We start from the raw sequence: 18,824 nt of genomic DNA on the forward strand, positions 1-18,824 counted from the left end.
GTTTGCACTGAAAAAAAGATGACAAAAAGGAAAAAGAACCTAGCCAATGATGCAGCAAAATTCTATTGTTTGACAGTCTTATCCACTGGAATAGTCAGAGGTGAGTAAATACACAGTTTTCTTCATATTAGCGAGGAGATCATCCTTGTCTTTAGTCAAACTCAGAGTCTTAGTTTTCTTTTTTCACCAAGTTTATTTGTTTTTTATTTTCCACTTGGTAAAATATAACTTCTGCTGGAGCTGGTTACTTAAATATTCTATCTTGAGTTTAATTTTAATCACATGGCATTTTAAGTCTGAAAATGCACCAAAAACTTTTATTTAAATCATTGAAAAATATCCCTTTCCTGCTATTGAAATTTAATTATTATAAGAACAGTACCACTATATTAAAATATAATCACCTTACTCCTTTTGGCTTCATGACAGTGTTCATAAAGTGCTTAATATTCATGTAACATGCTACCTCACCCTGTAATATCACTATATTTATGGAAAGAAAGTGTAATCCTCTTTACTGGCTCAGGTTAATTCCAATAAAATATTAAATCCATTTTCTAATCTAAATGAGTTCATTAGGAGAGGCATGGTACTGAGAATACCAAACTCTCCAGAGTTCAGCTTCATTACATTTCCACAGTGTGCATTTCCAGAGCTGTTGTACTACATTTATGAGGATTTATCTGTACTGTTCCAAAAACATTCATCCTAATTCTACTCCTTCTGTGCATGCTAATCATGAATATGTTAAGTGGAAATACTAAGCTTGTAGCCAATCTCATCCCCAGATGGGTTCAAGTTATGATTACAGAAGCAAATTTGCCATAAGCACTCTTAGAGCAGTGCCAGGGAGGAGGAAATGAAGGTCTAGAGCAGCACTCAGGAGAAAAAAAAAGACAGAAAAAAGAAAGACAGTTTGAGACAGAGTAGGAGTGTCATAGATGTTAGAGACAGAGAGAGAATAAAAAAAGGTATTTCCAGATTGCTGTGTCTCAGAGAGACTTTCAGTAAATTATAAATAGACCTGTTCTGAAGAAATTTGAAATAAATGCAAGAATCAAATCATTACCTTTAACTGTTTGGAGTCTCCACAAGTCTATAATCCAGAGTTGAACTTTACATTATTCATCTTATTATATCTAGCAAATCCTCACGCCATTAAGGCTTCCATTTGAATGGAATAATGAACCTTTTAAGAAGGAAAACAAGACCAACCTGGGATGTTCACGTCGTAAATAATTATACAGTCCCCAACTGTCTGGCCATGGAGTGCCTTGACCTGTTTTATTTATTCACTTATTTATTTTTACATATACCTAGCAGATTTGTTTTCTTTCCTCTGAAGGTAAGAGAAACAGTAATAGGTTATCTGATTCATGTATTACAGAGGGTGAACCCATCAAGAATCCTTGTCACCTGCATTGGCAGTGACTTCATAGTAAAACCATTTTAATCTACATTCCGTGTATTTAGTCAACAAAACAAAGATGTCTCAAATAGACAGGTGGTAGATATTAACCTTTTTTAGTAGAAAAATGAGATGAAAATAAACAAGAAGCAAGTTGTTTCTGACTGTTGGTTATTAAAGCTAGATACGGGTTCATCTTCATAAAGTCTGCAATAAATGGTGAGCCTAAAGTGAAATCCAGCAGCCACTGGTTGTCACTGTTGTACCACAAAACAGCAATTGCACGTATATTCTTTCAAAAGACTGCCTTTTGAGAACAGTTTGAAATGATGTATTTGACTATTTGGTTTATCATTAAAACTGAGCACACAAACCTGCGAGGCTCCACAGATTTCAGTCTAGTATTAGACATTTTGATGTGGGAGTTTGACAGAAAAGTAGTTCTATATGAATGATATTGAAATATGAAATAAAGATTTCATTGCATATTTAAATGAATACTCTGTTTTTAAATGGTCATGTGAGATACATACTACATCTGTTAATTAAAGAACACATTCGTTCAGATGTTTAAACTAAATATTATTATGTTAATGCCTAGTGTGTATAATGGATCACTTCAAGGCTTAGATACATTATTCAAATGAAGTGTTTTCTAATGATTGAGCTTATATCATTTTTAAGCAGTAGATGAGTAGACAGCCTTGACATAATCTTCCCTTTTCCCAAATCTGATTAAAACTGGCAAGACAAGAAATCAATGGGATCCTGAATATAAAATCCCCAAATATTCTGCTGTGTTTGAAATTAATTAAGTACTGTGAGGCAGAAGCCTCAAATCAATAAACATCAATGATGGTGGGTGTTAAAGATGGGAAGAGTTGGCAAGAGATCAGCCTGCTGCTTGTGGTTGTAAGATGATTACCTACTCGAAGAAATTAAAGGTTAAAATTAGAACGATTGGGCTTTGGCAAAATGCAGAGACAGGTTTTGAAAGGCAAGAACAGTGACTGTTTCTGAAGATGATCTTCTACATTTGGAAAATGATACTTCTTAAGAAAACATGAAATAGTACTTCAATTGCACCTTCAATAAAATCGGATGCTTTCCAAGTTGAGTCAATAATCAATTTGAAAAATGGACACTGGTGTTTTCCAGGGATCACAGTGAGAGTGTCATGGGGTAGGTGGGGAAGCTGAGTATCAGTGGTGTTTTATGTATCATTTCTACAAAACTAGCTCAACTATGGAGTCTGCCTTCACATGAGTTTTCCAGATTAAATGCTATTGCTTTTCACGGTCATTCTTTCTTGCATTATCTCTATCTTCTCTACTTCTTTCCCTTCTTTCTTTCTTTTTAACTTCTTGCTTCCTTGCTTTCTGTTTTTCTTAACCTCAGGCATAAGCTGTAATCCAAAAGCAATGTGGTAAATGCATAATCAGGAAAGAGAATATAATTAATGCTATACCTATATCATTAAGCAATAAACATTTGTCTCATTATTGAAAATTTTCTGATTAAAAATAGGTAAATAAGTAAAGAAATCACTACAATCATGTCTCTTGTGTGGGATTCTATTTTCATTCAGAGGTAAGCATTTTAAATACACTGATTTTTTCCTTAATATGGCAAATGAGAATAATTGTCTTCTCTTGAAAGAGGCAATCACAGTGGCAGAAACAATTTCACAAGAAAGAGATGTATGTCCAAACGTTATACTATCCAAAGAAAGCTTATCAATCATGGTATCTATTCACATAAACTTCTCAACGTGTTCTTTAATCCAAATGTTTTTGAAATCAGAGGAAGAGTAGCCACATAATCAATACAGGTACTTGTGAAAAATGACAGTTTCTAGCCTTTATATAAGACCTAGCGAATAAGGATCTAAATACTTATTTTCAATAAACTTGACATGATTAGGAGGATTAAACTTTGAGAGTCACTCTTTCTGTTCATTAAAGAAGAGAAGAAATGAATATATGACATTACAAATGTTATAATTACATCATTTTCATGGTCAATGAAGTCAAACGACAAGGGTTTTATGATTTAGATGAACAGCTCAGAATAGAAGGTAGCTTTATATTAATATTCATTTCCTCATATAATTATATATTTATAATGAGATATTTCATAAACCACATGGAATATAAACACTAATTCAGGAAAGAGATCTTTTAAAAACATGTAGGGTGAAAGAGGTTCTCACTAAATGTGTGCATTCATTGGCCACAATAACAACATCCAAAAAAGGTCTCCACATTTCTTCTGTCCTGTGTCAGCTTTGGAATCATTGTCCTGTTTACTAAGGTTTCAATAAGTTGTTAGTAAATTACTTGAGGAAAGTTTCTTTGTGTTCCAATTCTTTGCGTGTCTAAACTACTCAGCTCTATTCAAGTAGTAGGTATAGGGTAACCATTTGGTGAATTAGGAGGTTAATTAAGCACACACTGCATACTTCCCTAAGGCCATAGCTATATTCTCTAAGCATTTAGGGTAAAGCACATTTTTGTAAATTAAATAACCTTCAATTTAGTGTTTAAAGTAAAATCATTTAATATCCAACTACACTCTGGTGCCGCACGACCTCCATGTCCTCCGAAAGAGGTGCAATGAATGCATAAATAGCCTCAACCAGAGGAGAAGGGATATAAAAGATTGGAAGGAAAGAAGGCATCAAGGTGTAGTGCAGACATGGCCAAGCTAAAAATTTAAGGCTGTGACCCTTTCTAGTCTCCTCTCCATTTTAGAGTTAGAAGCCACCTTCAGGTTGTAGCAGGGGCACAAGCCAGCCAGCTAGAAGGCTACAGTTCCCAACTTGCCTGGTGGCTAGGTGTGGCCAAGTGACCGAGCTCTCTCCATTGGAATATGAGATTGCACATATATCATTTTCGTAAAAGGAAATTCCTTTCCCTTTTTATTTTTATTTTCTTCTCTAGGAAGTTAAATTGCTAGCACAGTGGTGACCCAGCCTCAGTCTTGATGAAGTATAACACTCTAGAGGAAGCACAATAATGTAATAGAAGAAATCTTGGGACTTACCAGACGGATGAGAAGAAAGTACAGTTTTAACTTGTCTGAGGTGCCACATTTTTAGCCCCTCTATCTTAGCCTATAACTGAATTAGACCACACACAAAAATATGTTGTAACTATGTTTAAATGCATTAATTCACTCTGTTTTTATGACTGGTTATTGTGCTGACCAGAAGGAATAAGGGGAAGTTTAATTGGTGGAGTGAGAGAAACTCCAAAATAATGAAGCACGAAAAGGCAGTCAAAATCTTGGAAGAGAATTGAGAAGACTGTTTTTCCTACTGAATAAGAGAACCTGAGGGCAGGCAGCATGCTTTAGTCTAAAGATAAAGTGAAATGTTTAATATTTTAAAGTGAAAAGAAATTTAGTTCTTTTCTTCTCTGGGAATAAATGTCATATCCAGAAGATACCTAGAATAAATACAAATTATTTAATAATTACTTAATAAAATTAGATAGCAAGCAGTGTATGAATGAAATCAAAAGTAAAAAGACCCCAATTTAAAGTAATTTAAAGAATACTTGGCTCCCCATTGTAACTCATTCAATACAATGTCTTAAGACACTTTTATTTCTTAAAAACGAGGGTCATACCTGACTCCTTCTAATATATGAAATAGTTGTATCTTAAACTTAGATTTTCAACTACATATAATAATACTGTGGGTTTCAATTCATGACTAAACCATTTAAGCTAGATGTTTTAGGTCTCAGATTTGTGTATGCCACTTTTTCCTTCTTGTGAACCAAAAATATCCGTGACTTTAAAGTTGAAATAAGCTACCGCCGCTTCAAGTTTGTAAAAACTGATCGTTTGAGAAGTCAATACAGAGAATAAGCAAAACAGGGTGTTGACAGTGCAGAAAGGGCTATTGTAAAGACAGAGAAAGCTAAAATAAATGACAAGACTTCCTGTTTCTCACCCTCACCAAGACGACATCTGTGCAGCAAAGGCAACCAGCCCAGCCATTGCCTGACTAGCCTCTGGTGGTTGCCAATCACTCAGTTTCTAAGGATTCTATTAGAGGCTTTGTCAGACTCCCAGATTTTGAACCAAGTTATTTTCCTCAACTGTGCAGGAAGAGGGCATGTGTCATCCTACTCCAGCCCTGCCCTCTGGCCATTCGTCTTCTCTCTTTACCCTTAGCAAAATTTCCTGAGTGACTCTTACAGCCCAATAAATTATCTCTATGTAGTAAAAATGCCTGAGTCTTATGTTTTGAAAACCTGTCTGTATATAGTATAAATGTCAGCATAATTTTGCAAGAAACTGTCTCTATGCTTTGTAGCCAAATAGATCAAATAGGACAGAAAGGGAAAAGTGATGGCCTCTCCTTTCTCTTTTCCTCTATAAAATGTGTGTGTGTGTGTACATATATATGTATAATTTTAGGTAGACTTTTTGATCACTACATCTGATTAAACAGAACAGAGACTATACTGTTGAAATTTTGAGACAATATGGTAAGGGAAAACCATGTAGTAGGAAGTCTTCTGAAAATTCACTGGGAATAAATTAATCTGATTTGTTATTACCCATTGCTGTAATTTTTAAAAACTATAGCATACATAAAGTTACTAAATCAATGAGAGTTTATATTTGCAAAATTGATTCAATTTGAAGTCAAATTACATTCTTTTTATTAAAATAAAACATTAAGTATGCCTTGAACCTTCAACCTGTTATCATTACATTTTACCTATTATTACAATGACTACTCGATTTGTTCCATTCTTATTTTCCATTCTATGCTTCATGCATTTATAGCAGTGAGAATTACTATATATTTGAACTCTTCATCCTCTCCAGCTGCTACGGAACAGCTAAAAAGAAAAGGAAAATAAAACAACACCACAAGACCATCATTGTTCTTATCTCAACACTGTCACATAGACAAAGTTGAAATATCTAAGATTTCCATCCTTCTTGGAAATGGTTTTCAGCTTAAAGGCATTTGACCTGGAGTGAGGTTATATTTCAGTCAGCCTACTGAATGGTATCTAGAGAGGCCCGCCAGCAGAAGCTTAGCAGAAAAATGTGAATACAAGTTCAAGTATCTGGTAGCTGAGAAAACTGGAGGAGGGCAAATCAGCTTGAATAGCAAAGCTAAATTCTATCAGAATGGCAAAAGTCATTTCCAAAACAAGACATCTCGGGAAAGCATTAATTGTGAAATCTCAAATAAGGGTTGACTTATTTGACTGAAGGTCATCGTAAAGAGCTCTGAAACCATTCCTTGGGATGTAAGACTAAGACATTTTTATTAGGGGTAAAGAGATAAGTTGCATGGCCAGAAGGTGTTGGTGTAATGTGGCATGTAACCTTTCACAGTATCGTAGATGAAAATAACTTATTTCAAAAGCCAAGAGCTTGACAAGGATTCTAGCAGAATACTGACATAGCGTATGAGCAAAGAGTCTAAGGAATTTTATTCCAGGATGTCTAGCCAGGATATTTATAAACAGGAATCAATTCTAAATTGACAGTAGGGTAGATTATGCCAGGCTGAGCAAGGATGATATTTTCCGATACATGTAGAAATGATCAGGAGAGAGAAAATGTTTAAAACTCATAGATTGGCACCAGGTTAATCAAGACAGGTGTTAATGCCTGGGTCACTATTCTCTGTATTCAGAGATGATGGCACAAAAGCCATCACTGCCTGGTGCTATACAACATTTTTTCTCACATTGAGCAACCTTATCTGTGAGGGCTGCACATAAGCATTGTCTGCTGGGCCACTTGGCAGCAATTTTCAGTCTATTTCTGTAAATTGAACTTCACAGTGCCCTTTGAATGTTTCCCCTTCCAGATTGCAGGGACTCCAATGCTGTTTAGTTTACAGGGCTCACTTTCAACTTTAGCTGCCTTCCAACATAATGGGGCCTAGATAAATCGAATGGTGCACCTCATGTTTATTAGCCCAGTAAAACTCCCACCAGCAGAGCAAGTGGGAGCTCTTTTCGGGTTTAGTGGAAGATAGAGGAAAATCATCAGAAGGGGAGTTGGTTATCTGTTTCTAGGCTTAGAACAGTGGGAGATTCAAACTGCCCCACTTTCTGCCCCAGGGTTTCCTTCATGATTCTGTAAGATTGTTGTAGGTGGCTCAAGAACAAGTGAGCAGGATTTCTTACGCTTTTGCAAGCTTGTGCTGAAACTGACTGAACAGTACCAATCAGATATTCCCTTCCTAAGAATGGGAAGGTGATATGCACCAGGAATTTCTACTTGGGTGACGTGCATCGTGCCACATCCCAGTATCTATATGTCGGGAGCTTTAGCCCAGGTATCTCTGAAATGGTAACAAAGTAACTGTTCCTGTTCCCTCACCAGGACTTGAAATGCATGAAATTACTCATTATCGACTCTGAAAAACAGCAGAAATTTGTTGTTGTGACCAGATGGAAGTAAATCACTGCCTCCCATTACAAACGGATTGCAAGGCATTCCTGTATGTGGGTGTATCTGTCCTTCCTTCAGACACGTTCACACAAAGGGCTTGGGGCAGATATCAAGGAAGACCAAGGAGGAAGTATGAGTTTTTTATAAAAACTGGCAAGTGTTAGAAACAGCATGTCCATTTTCCTGGTAATTTCCTCTCTACCCTGGGAGTTTTCACGTTTATCTATTGGTAGAAAAGGAGAGCAGTTTGATTACAGCAACACATTATTGCGATCCTAGTTCGATTTGCAAGTACTACCAAGGAATTGAGCTCAGAAATTGAATATCCATTTATTGTACCAATATTGATAAGTTAGGAGGCCAACACTTTGAGCCTGCTAAAACTCATTTACTTGCAATGACCAATAGGCGGAAAGAAAACTAACAGCCCTGTAGTACATCAGCAATCCTCAAACACGCATGACTGGACAAATCAAACCGCCTCCTTCCTTTGTGTGTTTTTTATTCCATCTATGTTTGCATTTAATGCCTCTCTGAGCGTTCTAGTTCACACTGTCCCGCAGGAAAGTCCCAAAGCACTGTCCCATATTCATACCCAATTTAGCTTACATATCAGTTACAGGAAATGGCTTGAGGTCCTTGGCTCCCTGTTGCCACCATCACAATCCTTTCTTGCAGGTAATCCCAAAATCAATTGTTTTTCTTCTAAATGTACGTAAACCACAGTATACTTTTGTGAATCAAAACTATGTTTGAACCAGGATTTTATTTTCTGTTATATTAGAGACATTGGTTGATAATAAACTGGCTTATTTTTATCAAAACTCATATATTTAGGTCTACTTAATTTTTTTCCAAAAGCTTGTTTCCTTCCAGTCATTAATTCTGTTTATTTAAAAGTAATATTTGTACTTGAATACATTAATAGTTTCCATTGTTGCTATTACTACTTATCATTTTACTTCCCCAGATTTTTAAATCCAAAACACTAGTACTCCTTGTTGTAGTTGCACCTCTATGAACCCCAAAGTATTCTTTAATACTACTCACACATGAATATAAAGGCTTCTAAATAAAAGGTCTGTTTGAAGAGTTTAAGAAAATTTCCAATAATGTGAATTGAAATAAGGCAATGCCTCAGTAGTCATAAAACCTCAATTTATCTACTTCAAAACACACCATTTAGCCACTTTTCAATAATTCACATGTCCTCCTAGCTCTTCTTTCCCAGGCTACCTGAATCTGTGGGATCCTTCTTTGAATTGAATAAAGTTCCCTGAGATTGTGATAAAGCCATTGAGGTATGTAAGTAAACATAAATATCACACACTATTTTACAGAGTTAGAAGTGATTATTTTTCCCTGTTACAAATTTCTCACTGCTGTTAAAACTATGGAATCTGCACTTGGTAGTGTGGGTGGGATCCCTGTATTCCAGTTTCACCTCTTCTACTTTTGGTGATTTAGGTTTCTTAGGCACACTCCGCTCTCAACTCCAGCTCTCCTTTTAAACTGGAGCTTAAACAGAAGCTTTTCCTTTTAAGCCCATTTCAGAAAATGTGCTATTTCTCAATTGTCCCTAATGAAGCTGAATAAAGAACACACTTCCCTTTCGTACTTTATTTTTATTTTTGTTTTTAATAATAAGCGTAGTCAATTTCTAATCTGTGCCTTTATTCAAACACGATTAGTCCTAATCCTCTTTATTTCTTTTTAGTGACTCTCTCTTGCTGATTTCACTTGAACAAAACAGAGAACATTTCTGAATCTTCCTCTTTTTCCGGACTCCTTTGACAAGAAATGATGATGAAAATCCAATTTTGTTTATCAGATGTTTTTCTTCCCACGTGGATGAATCCTTTTGGTTCAAAAGAAATTTAGCTAAGGTTCAGGTTTACATCAAAGGAGAAATCCAAATTTTGCACTCAGTTCAATGCCTGGAAAACTGTAAGTGCTTTCTAGATGTTTATGAAGTGATTAAGCAAATTAAATATTCTCTTTATTATTGCTATATTGATACAGCAAAATAAAAGAAATAAAAACAAAAAGCACCATTCAGTTAGCAAAAGTATACTGTGTTAATAAGATACAAACAAAAGAGAAAAAACATAACCAAATATTCATATATTGAAAATACAAGTTTCTACCTTTTCTCAAAGTTAAAATTCTTCTTCCTCTATTAAAAAGAATTGACTAATTTTAACGTAGATAACCTTTCAATCACTATCATTTTCAAACTTTTTTGTACAGTGATCTATGGGGGGAAAAAAACAGAGTTCTAAGACTCAAGCATTGGTATACGTAGAAGCTCAAACTGTAGAAAAATATTTATATATGAAGAGCAACTGCAACCTTGAGTAGGCTCCCCAGGCTCCTGGTTTTAAATCACAATGAATCAAGTGTAGAGGAAGATTCTTGATTTTATATCACCAGTGTCCCCAAGGGCAGGGGTAGAAACTCAGTAAATACTTGTTGAATTGACTTTCAACACTTTGAGAAAGTAACTCTTTGGGGAATTGATGTTTCACTCTCTCTCTCAATTTTTCACAGCCCTTCCTGCCTCAAAGAGAGAGAAAAAAGAGAGAGAGAGAGCATCAGTTTTAATATTTGCTTTACATTTTCCATGTTTTTCTTAAATATTAACATTTCACAAATGGCTTAGTTAATAATTATAATTTTATTGGATTTAATGACAAAATAGTGAAAAAAGGAAATGAAGTGTAATTTTAAAAAGGGAATGGAAAGAAATACTTGGAAGGGTAGAAAATCTGCCTGAAGTGGCAAAGAGTTTTATTATCATATCACATAAAATTGTGGGTTTGTATATGTGCACAAACATATATACACTATATACTTGTAATTTACATTTTCTACAAATGAAATATAAAATATTTGAGGCATGTTCACTGGGTTAGTTTCATAATATTTAAGTAGTAGAGATGATTGTCTTTGGGAAATTTAAAATATCAGAACTGTCTAACAATTACTTTAAAAAACATTTTTCAGAAAAATATTTCCTTTCAGGGTCACCAACTATTTTAAATATGCTGTTTTTTCTAATACAAAATGCAGAATACTGTCTCCCTGACTTTCATAGGACTATCTATTTTCACAATATCACTGTATTGATATTCTCAGGAATCCTGATAATTTCAATTTTACAACAACGATAGTATGTTTAGGAGCTGAGAAGCTATGAAAATGTTGAAAAGTTTTCAGGATTTTACATATTATGAATGTACATACAAATGTGTCCTATTTATAATTAAGATGACATTTGGATCGATTATTTTTATTTCAACATTTAAAATCAGATTCAATAGTTTTTTAGTTTTGTTTTGTTACAGCAAAGAAATGATAATGGTCTCAAAGACCTGTAAAGCTCATTCTATTGAGGCTATTTGCCCCTAATTTTTTTTTTTTAATGTCAGACTAGTTACCACCTTGGAAGAGTGCAGCTTTAAGAAACCCTCAGAAATTTTTTTTTCCCCCTTGATAGATGTCATATTGAAGACAGGGCTGTTAGACCTTGGTAAGTCAACTTCACTATATACTACTTGCCTGTTGGTAACTGAATTAACACTTTCAGGACAGCAGTGAGTAAACTCAAAGTCCTCATCATGATGTAAGGATTATATGGGTGAGCAAGTTATTCTTAGCCTGTTTACTCCTGGGAAATATAACCTCCTTTCTTATTCTTTATTCTATTACATAAAGGTATACATTATTTCAGTAACTAGACACAGCTAAATTTTCATCAGAGAAAAAATGATTAATAGAGTTAATTGAAAACTAAACTTAAAATGAATATCAAATACTCTGCATATCAAAACCCATAATGATTACAAGATTAATTCCTGTAGACTGGGAAGCATTCTGAGTTGTTTGTTTGTTTGAACAGCATCTGAAAATATTAAATGTGGTTGTTTTCCTGATTATATATCTATTGTTCCTTGAAAATATTTTCTGCAAAATATTATCTTTCCATTAAGCCAAAAGCAAAATTTTCTATTCATGTCCTGCCCAGAAGTCAAAGTAGGTAATTAACCATTTTCTACTTTATCTCCTTAGGCAATACCTGAATTATCTATAGAATCTAAACATTTTTCCACTTCCACTACTTAATAAAGGAACCATAATTTCCATATACAGTGTGGTGATTTCCTTCTAATGAAAAATGAATTGGGCTTTCTGTTTATACCATTGCTTCCCTTTCCCCAGCTGCAAAAGTCTCTAGGGGCTTCGTTGGTTTAGTAGTGACTAGTTTTTAGTACACTCATAATACCACAGTTTCTAGATGAACAACATATGTGTGTATATATATGTGTGTATATATATAATATATATATGTGTGTGTATATATATATGTGTGTGTATGTGTGTGTGTGTGTATCTTCCATGGCCAGTCTGTGACAGGAAACTGCCAAAAATCATACTTACATAAGGGCTTATTTGGCATGCACAATTTATTTTCAAACAGCCAGAGAGATGTCAAAGTTCAGAATCATGAGTCAACCCCTCATCTGCAAGAACAAAACACACCTATCTATATAGACTCGGGATGTGAGCAAATGCTATTTTAATTTGAATGTAGTCATTTGATATTTATCAAGCCTGCGCTATGCGGAATGCTCACATGATCTCTGCCCTACATGAGATAGTGTTTCTTCATAATGTTGATATGTAAATATCAATTCTTAGATTTTCAAATCACATATTAAATGATGCCTAACCTTTTGCCCTCACAGCACGCTCTTATTCTCCAAGTCAATAATGATAATATTTTTACAAGTTCTAGAATATTTATAACAAAAACACATTTGGAAAAATAACTGAAAGGAAGGCTGCTAAAAGTGTAGCTGAGAAGATATAGAGAAATCCAAGCCTTACCAGGGTGATAAAGAGTTCTTCGTAAAAATCAGATCAGTGAACAGCCAAAAGACTGCACGGCTGGAGCGTGATTCTAATTGAGGAAATTGGTGGTCAACATAAACCTTAGAAAAACAGGTAAGTGGGATCGCAAGATGTTTGTGTTTATCTCATTCATAAAATAGGAGAAACATGTTACACTAGGGGAGAATGAGCATTTAAATCATTTAAAAGGCATTTTCTGTTACAGTTGTGGATGTTTCCCTAGACTTTACTCTCTGTGAGTGAGATATTCCTCTCTAATACTCACCTCCATTTTATTCCGATTCCAAATGTATCCATTTAGCAGTTCCAAAGCATCCTGATACTGAGGAGGGCTTCCACAGACTGGTGGAGGCAAATATTCTTGGAATTGGAAAGGTTCTTATAAGTTAATATGGGATAAGCCTGATTCATACATTGATCTTCGTACATTGTATAAATATGTGTCAGCCCCTGTCTGTGCAACATCAGCTTTAAGTGAGTTCACAGAAAATTGCTTTGGAAAGTACAAAACTAGGGATCAGACACTGAAGCAAAACAATCCTTATCAAGCGGAAGCCATTAAGTCAGGACATGTTTGTGAAGAAAACTGGCCTCTCTAGAGGACATTAGCAGGAAGTCCTCACTCGCCATGATCCTTTGTGGGCCAGGAGTCATGTCCTCTCAATGTTGGTTTTTCTGGCACTGAGCAATTGCCAGTCACATAGTCAGTGCAAAGTAAAGTGTTATGATGTGATTGAATGTATGCCTAAGTTGTTTCTCCCTAAATGTGACACGCATTTGTTCACTGTGTTATTTGCTTCTTAATTCTTTTTTTGTTTTGCTTTGTTTTTTCAGATGGAGTCTTGCTCTGTGCCCAGGCTGGAGTGCAGTGGCGCAATTTCAGCTCACCGCAACCTTCACCTCCCGGGTTCAAGTGATTCTCCTGCCTCAGCCTCCTGAGTAGCTGGGACTACAGGTACCTGCCAACCACGCCCGGCTAATTTTTGTGTTTTTAGTAGAGATGGGGTTTCACCATATTGGCCAGGCTGGTCTCGAACTCCTGACCTTGTGATCTGCTCTCTTCAGCCTCCCAAAGTGCTGGGATTACAGGTGTGATCCACTGCGCCTGGCCTGCTTCTGAATACTTTAGTTTATCCTAAGATGGACACATTTAACAGCTTTTTGGTTTTGTTTTGTTTTGTTTAGTTTTTTTGAGACAGAGTCTTGCTCTGTCACCCAGGCTGGAGTGCAGTGGGCTCCATCTTGGCTCACTGCAAGCTCCACCTCCCAGGTTCACGCCATTCTTCTGTCTCAGCCTCCCGAGTAGCTGGGACTACAGGCGCCCGCCACCATGCCCAGCTAATTGTATTTTTAGTAGAGACGAGGTTTCACTGTGTCAGCCAGAATGGTCTTGATCTCCTGACTTCGTGGTCCGCCCGCCTCGGCCTCCCAAAGTGCAGGGATTACAGGCGTGAGCCACCGTGCCTGGCCCATTTAACAAATATTTATAGGGTGCCCATTACATGCCAGGCAGTGTTCTACACACTTGAAGTACACAAATAAACCAAGCAGATTCTTACTTCTGTGGGATTTACTCAATCCCTAGCATTTAATGACTGCCATCTGTCTCTGATCACCCTCTTCATTGTTTTCCTGTGTTTTTCATTTTGCTGAAGCTCGTTCTCTATACACAGTGATGCCTCTTCCTTTGCTGACATTGATATCTTGAATCATTGTATGTTCATCTAGTCCATATATCTGTGTTATTTCATATTCCCGGTTAGATTACAATAACTTTCATAGCAGTAATTGTGTGTTAGTATCAAGTCCAATGCTTGACTTTGAACTAAGCAAAGCTCTAGATGGGCTTAATACAGATACTCTGTGGGTGCAATCACTGATAATGTCTTAGGTCAGGTTGTCCTCCAAGAAAGACTTTGATACAAAGAACGGTCTGCAGGACGCTTATTCGAGAGTGTTCTCACCAACAATGCCTGTGAGGAAATTAGAGAAACAGAATTAGATAGAGGACGAAATAGAATTTGTTTTGTAATTAAAGCAAACGCCCGAAATTTGACAAGTCCTGGAACTAGGATGACCTATTAGAGCTTTTTCTAATTAAAGCAAATTAGGCTTTAAGCCCTCATATTTAATAATCATTGAAACTGGCTACTGAGGAATGGCTGTGAGCTGTCAGGTGGCAACCCTCAAGAGTAGTTGAGAAATGAATACCTTGGTTCCGCATGAAAGAATCTGAGCAGTGGACCATAGCATCCCCTATAATCCACCTCTAGTGCTGCTGCACCCCCCGGCTTGGTTTTAGATGTTCACCATATCTGGAGACATCGCCTCTAGGATTCTGGACCGTATCTTTTCTCGGTAAAACTTATATGAAGGTGATTAGTGAAAAAAAGCATCGTTTTATTGCTGCAGCTGCTATCAGGGTAACAGCTGATATTTATTTATAATTCCTTTCCTCTATTAACTATCCAGGATTTCCCTTACCCTCCACTAGCACCTCTGTAGGCCTAAATGGTTTACTTGGGGATAGCCCAGACCTTCCTTGCTGAGGGCTCTGAGTCCCTGGCCACCATCTCTTTCTCCAGCCATAGCTTCAGCACTGCCCTTCTACTGTCAAAATTGGGTCAGGAATAGCAAGAGACACCCAAACTGATCACCTGGGAGCCATACCTATCCTTGCCTTTCCCTGTCGTATAATAACAGTTCTCACGCCTCCTGAGGTCACGGTGAATTATCTGAACCAACGTGGTGATTCCGTTTCTTGCTTGTTGGCCTCTTCCTGAAAGGAGTCTTTAATGATCTCGTGGCAAACAAAGCTTAAAACTGAAATGGGGCTCTTTTTATGTCCCCTAGCAGAAGATTCCACTTCTGAGCATTATGATCCCTAAGCTTACAAGTCTAACATTGCAGAGATAGAAGACGCAACTTCTCCAAGTCAGTCAATGGGAGTAACGGTAAGTAGGGGCATTTTTACCTCTATCTCCTTTTTAAAATACAGGTCTGTCCTGAAAATTGGTGCTCCTTCTAAGCTGGCACCTCAACGATGCTAACCACAGGCCCTCTGTTGTTCTATTACGCTAGCAGCTTCTGGATGGTGAGGTGTGTGATAAAACCAGTGGATGCTGCTTCCTTTGCTGTGCAGTGGGTGATTTGGTCTGTCCTGATGTTGTGTAGGATTCATATTAATGTATTAAACACTTTGTATATCTACAGATAAAAGGACTGACCCAGGCCGTGGTAGGACTGGCTACATAATTTGTTGTTCCCATAAAAATAAAAATGTGGGGTCCCTTGTTCATGTGGCTACACAGGTCATATGCCAACAAAATTAGCCATTAAATATAGGCATAAATAACAACAAAATTAGCCATTAATAATAGGCATAAATAACAAATGGAGTGTGTGTTGATTCTAGGCCAAAAAAAAATCACTACCTTTTCCAGGGAGCAATGGGCTCAATGTAATCAATTTGCTGCAAAATGACTGATCTCAGGGGATAGTACTGTTGGTGGCGCAATGTGGTTTCTTTTGCTAAGATTGGATATTCAGCAATGCCAGATTACCCTTGGTGTATGGAGCTTATGCTGTTGGGTCTATACATAGCTTGCAGCCCTGTCACCATGGCTACCCTATTGGTGGACCCATTGTGCCAGAATTAGGTTGGCCAATGTCAGAGGCTGGTTGACAACCATGGGCTGAATCACTCTTGTCTAGCTGGTTATTTAGTGGCTCTTCCATGGTAGATAACCTCGGATGAGAGTTAATATCACATGCAAATGTTAACACATTGCCATAGGTCCACCTACATGCCTCTTACTCAGACGCGAGATTCCTTATCTATTTTCTTCTGTGCACCTGACCAATAAGCCAGGCTATTCACCAAAAATATGATTTAGTATGTAGCCTTACCTCAAACAACTCTTTCTACTCAGAGTGGATTATCAGGTATACTTCATGAAGCTCTGCTCATTGAGAGAATCTACTTTCACAGTCGTGCTTTAAAATCATTCCTGATTTGGGTTCGAGAGCAAAAGTAGACCTTGCATATACACACTGAGGTCACATATGTGTGACCCAAGCTCAGCTTTTCTCCTCTTCCATCAGTTGATCACAGGGAATCCCCCATGGGTATGTAGGTGCAAGCTAAGAAAGAACAAAAGTGTAGCAGTGATAGTGACACCTGCTTACGAATGAACTCTGATCCTGCTGGTGCTAAGTCCGAGGGTTCTTCAGGGAAATATAACCAATAAGAGATAGACAGATAGATAGATAGATAGATAGATAGATAGATAGATAGATAGATAGATAGATAGATATAGATTTATTATAGGATTTGGCTCATGCAATTACAGAAACTGAGAAGTTTCACAGTCTACCATCTATCTGCAAGCTGGAGAACCAGGAAAGCCGGTGGTGTCATTCAGTCAAAAGTTCTGGTCTGTGTTCAAATACACAAGAACCAGGAGAACCAATGTCTGAGGGCAGAAGAGAATAGATGTGCCAGCTCAAGCACAGAGAGCAAATGCACCCTTTGCTATAGTTTGGCTGTGTCCCCACTGAAATCTCACCTTGAATTATAATAATCCCTGCATGTCAAGGGTGGAGCCAGGTGGAGGTAATGAATCATGGGGTAGGTTTCCCCCAAGCTGTTCTCATGGTGGTGAGTAAGTCCCATGAGAGCTGATGGGAGTTCCTCTGCACAGCTGTCTTACCTGCCACAATGTAATACATGTCTTTGCTTCTCCTTTGCCTTCCACCATGATTGTGAGACCTCCCAGCCATGTGGAACTGTGAGTTCATTAAACCTCTTTCCTTTATAAATTACCCAGTCTTGAGTATGTCCTTATTAGCAGCATGAGAACAGACTAATACGCCCTTCCTCTGTCTTTTTGTTCTATTCCTACCCTCAGTGGATAGGATTATGCCCCCCTACCTTGGTGAGGGTGTTTTCCTTACTGTGGGTAACAATTTTAATGCTAATATCTTCTGGAAATGCACTTAAAGACACACACTAAAATAATGTTTTACCAGTTAGAAGAGCATCCCTTAGCCCAGTCAAGTTGACACATACAATTAACCATCACACTAAGTATATTCTTTCCTTCTTATAAGGGAGTGCCACCCAGTGTTATGTGTGACAGAATTCACCTCATAATGTGTACGTTTAGTTGCATGATTACTCAGTGTCCCATGGTTAGGCACTTTGTCTGTGCCAGACCTAAGTAACATGCAAGAAGCTATTTTCAAGTGGTGTACAATTTTCTTTTGCGGATCACATGGCCTTGCTTCAGACTCCTATGGCTCCAAGTTGTTATTCGCCTGTTAGGGCTTGCCATCAGCTCTACTCGGCAACATTGCCTGTCACAGATATGTCTGATACTCTAGGGCCTTCTGGGTGATATGGCCCAAGCAAAAGTACTATTTGCAGCATGGCTCAGACCTACTACACAGCTCTTCTCTGGAGCCCTTTCAAACCTGGCGGTTTTCCGTGTTACTCAGTAAATGGATTAGAGAAGCTTTTGTAAGTGTAGAATTTTTCAATCCCAAATCCAAAGAGGCTTACAAAGTTTTGTACTTCCTTCATAGTTGTAGGAAGTGTGAGATGAGCTACATGTCCTTTGTTTTATAGGAAATGCCCCAGCATGTCACAGAGCACTAATGAAATTGGCTTCTGAATCTCGGTAAGTTTTTCCCCATCTTATTGAGTGCATATGATTGAAAATGCCTTCATTGCATTTGGAAATTCTTGCCCATCTTGTCTGATTACATTATATAATCAATGACAGGGCAATGTGATGTTCTGCGGAATATCCTGATGGCCCAAACTAGACTATGATAGGATGAGAGAGAGTAAACACCTACCTGGGTCAAGACTGCAGAGGCATCCTGTTCTCTGCCACGTGTGCAGTGTGGACTACTTCTGGTCCTCCTTACAGACAGTGATAGAAAAAAATACATTTATCTGACCAATGGACACACATCAAGTACTGGAGTCCTTGTTAATCTTTTTTAGTCAAGATACCATATGTAGGACAACAGCTGCAATAGGGGCAAATACTTA

Source organism: Rhinopithecus roxellana, chromosome 1 (assembly GCF_007565055.1).
Source record: "Rhinopithecus roxellana isolate Shanxi Qingling chromosome 1, ASM756505v1, whole genome shotgun sequence".
Classification (NCBI taxonomy): domain Eukaryota; kingdom Metazoa; phylum Chordata; class Mammalia; order Primates; family Cercopithecidae; genus Rhinopithecus; species Rhinopithecus roxellana.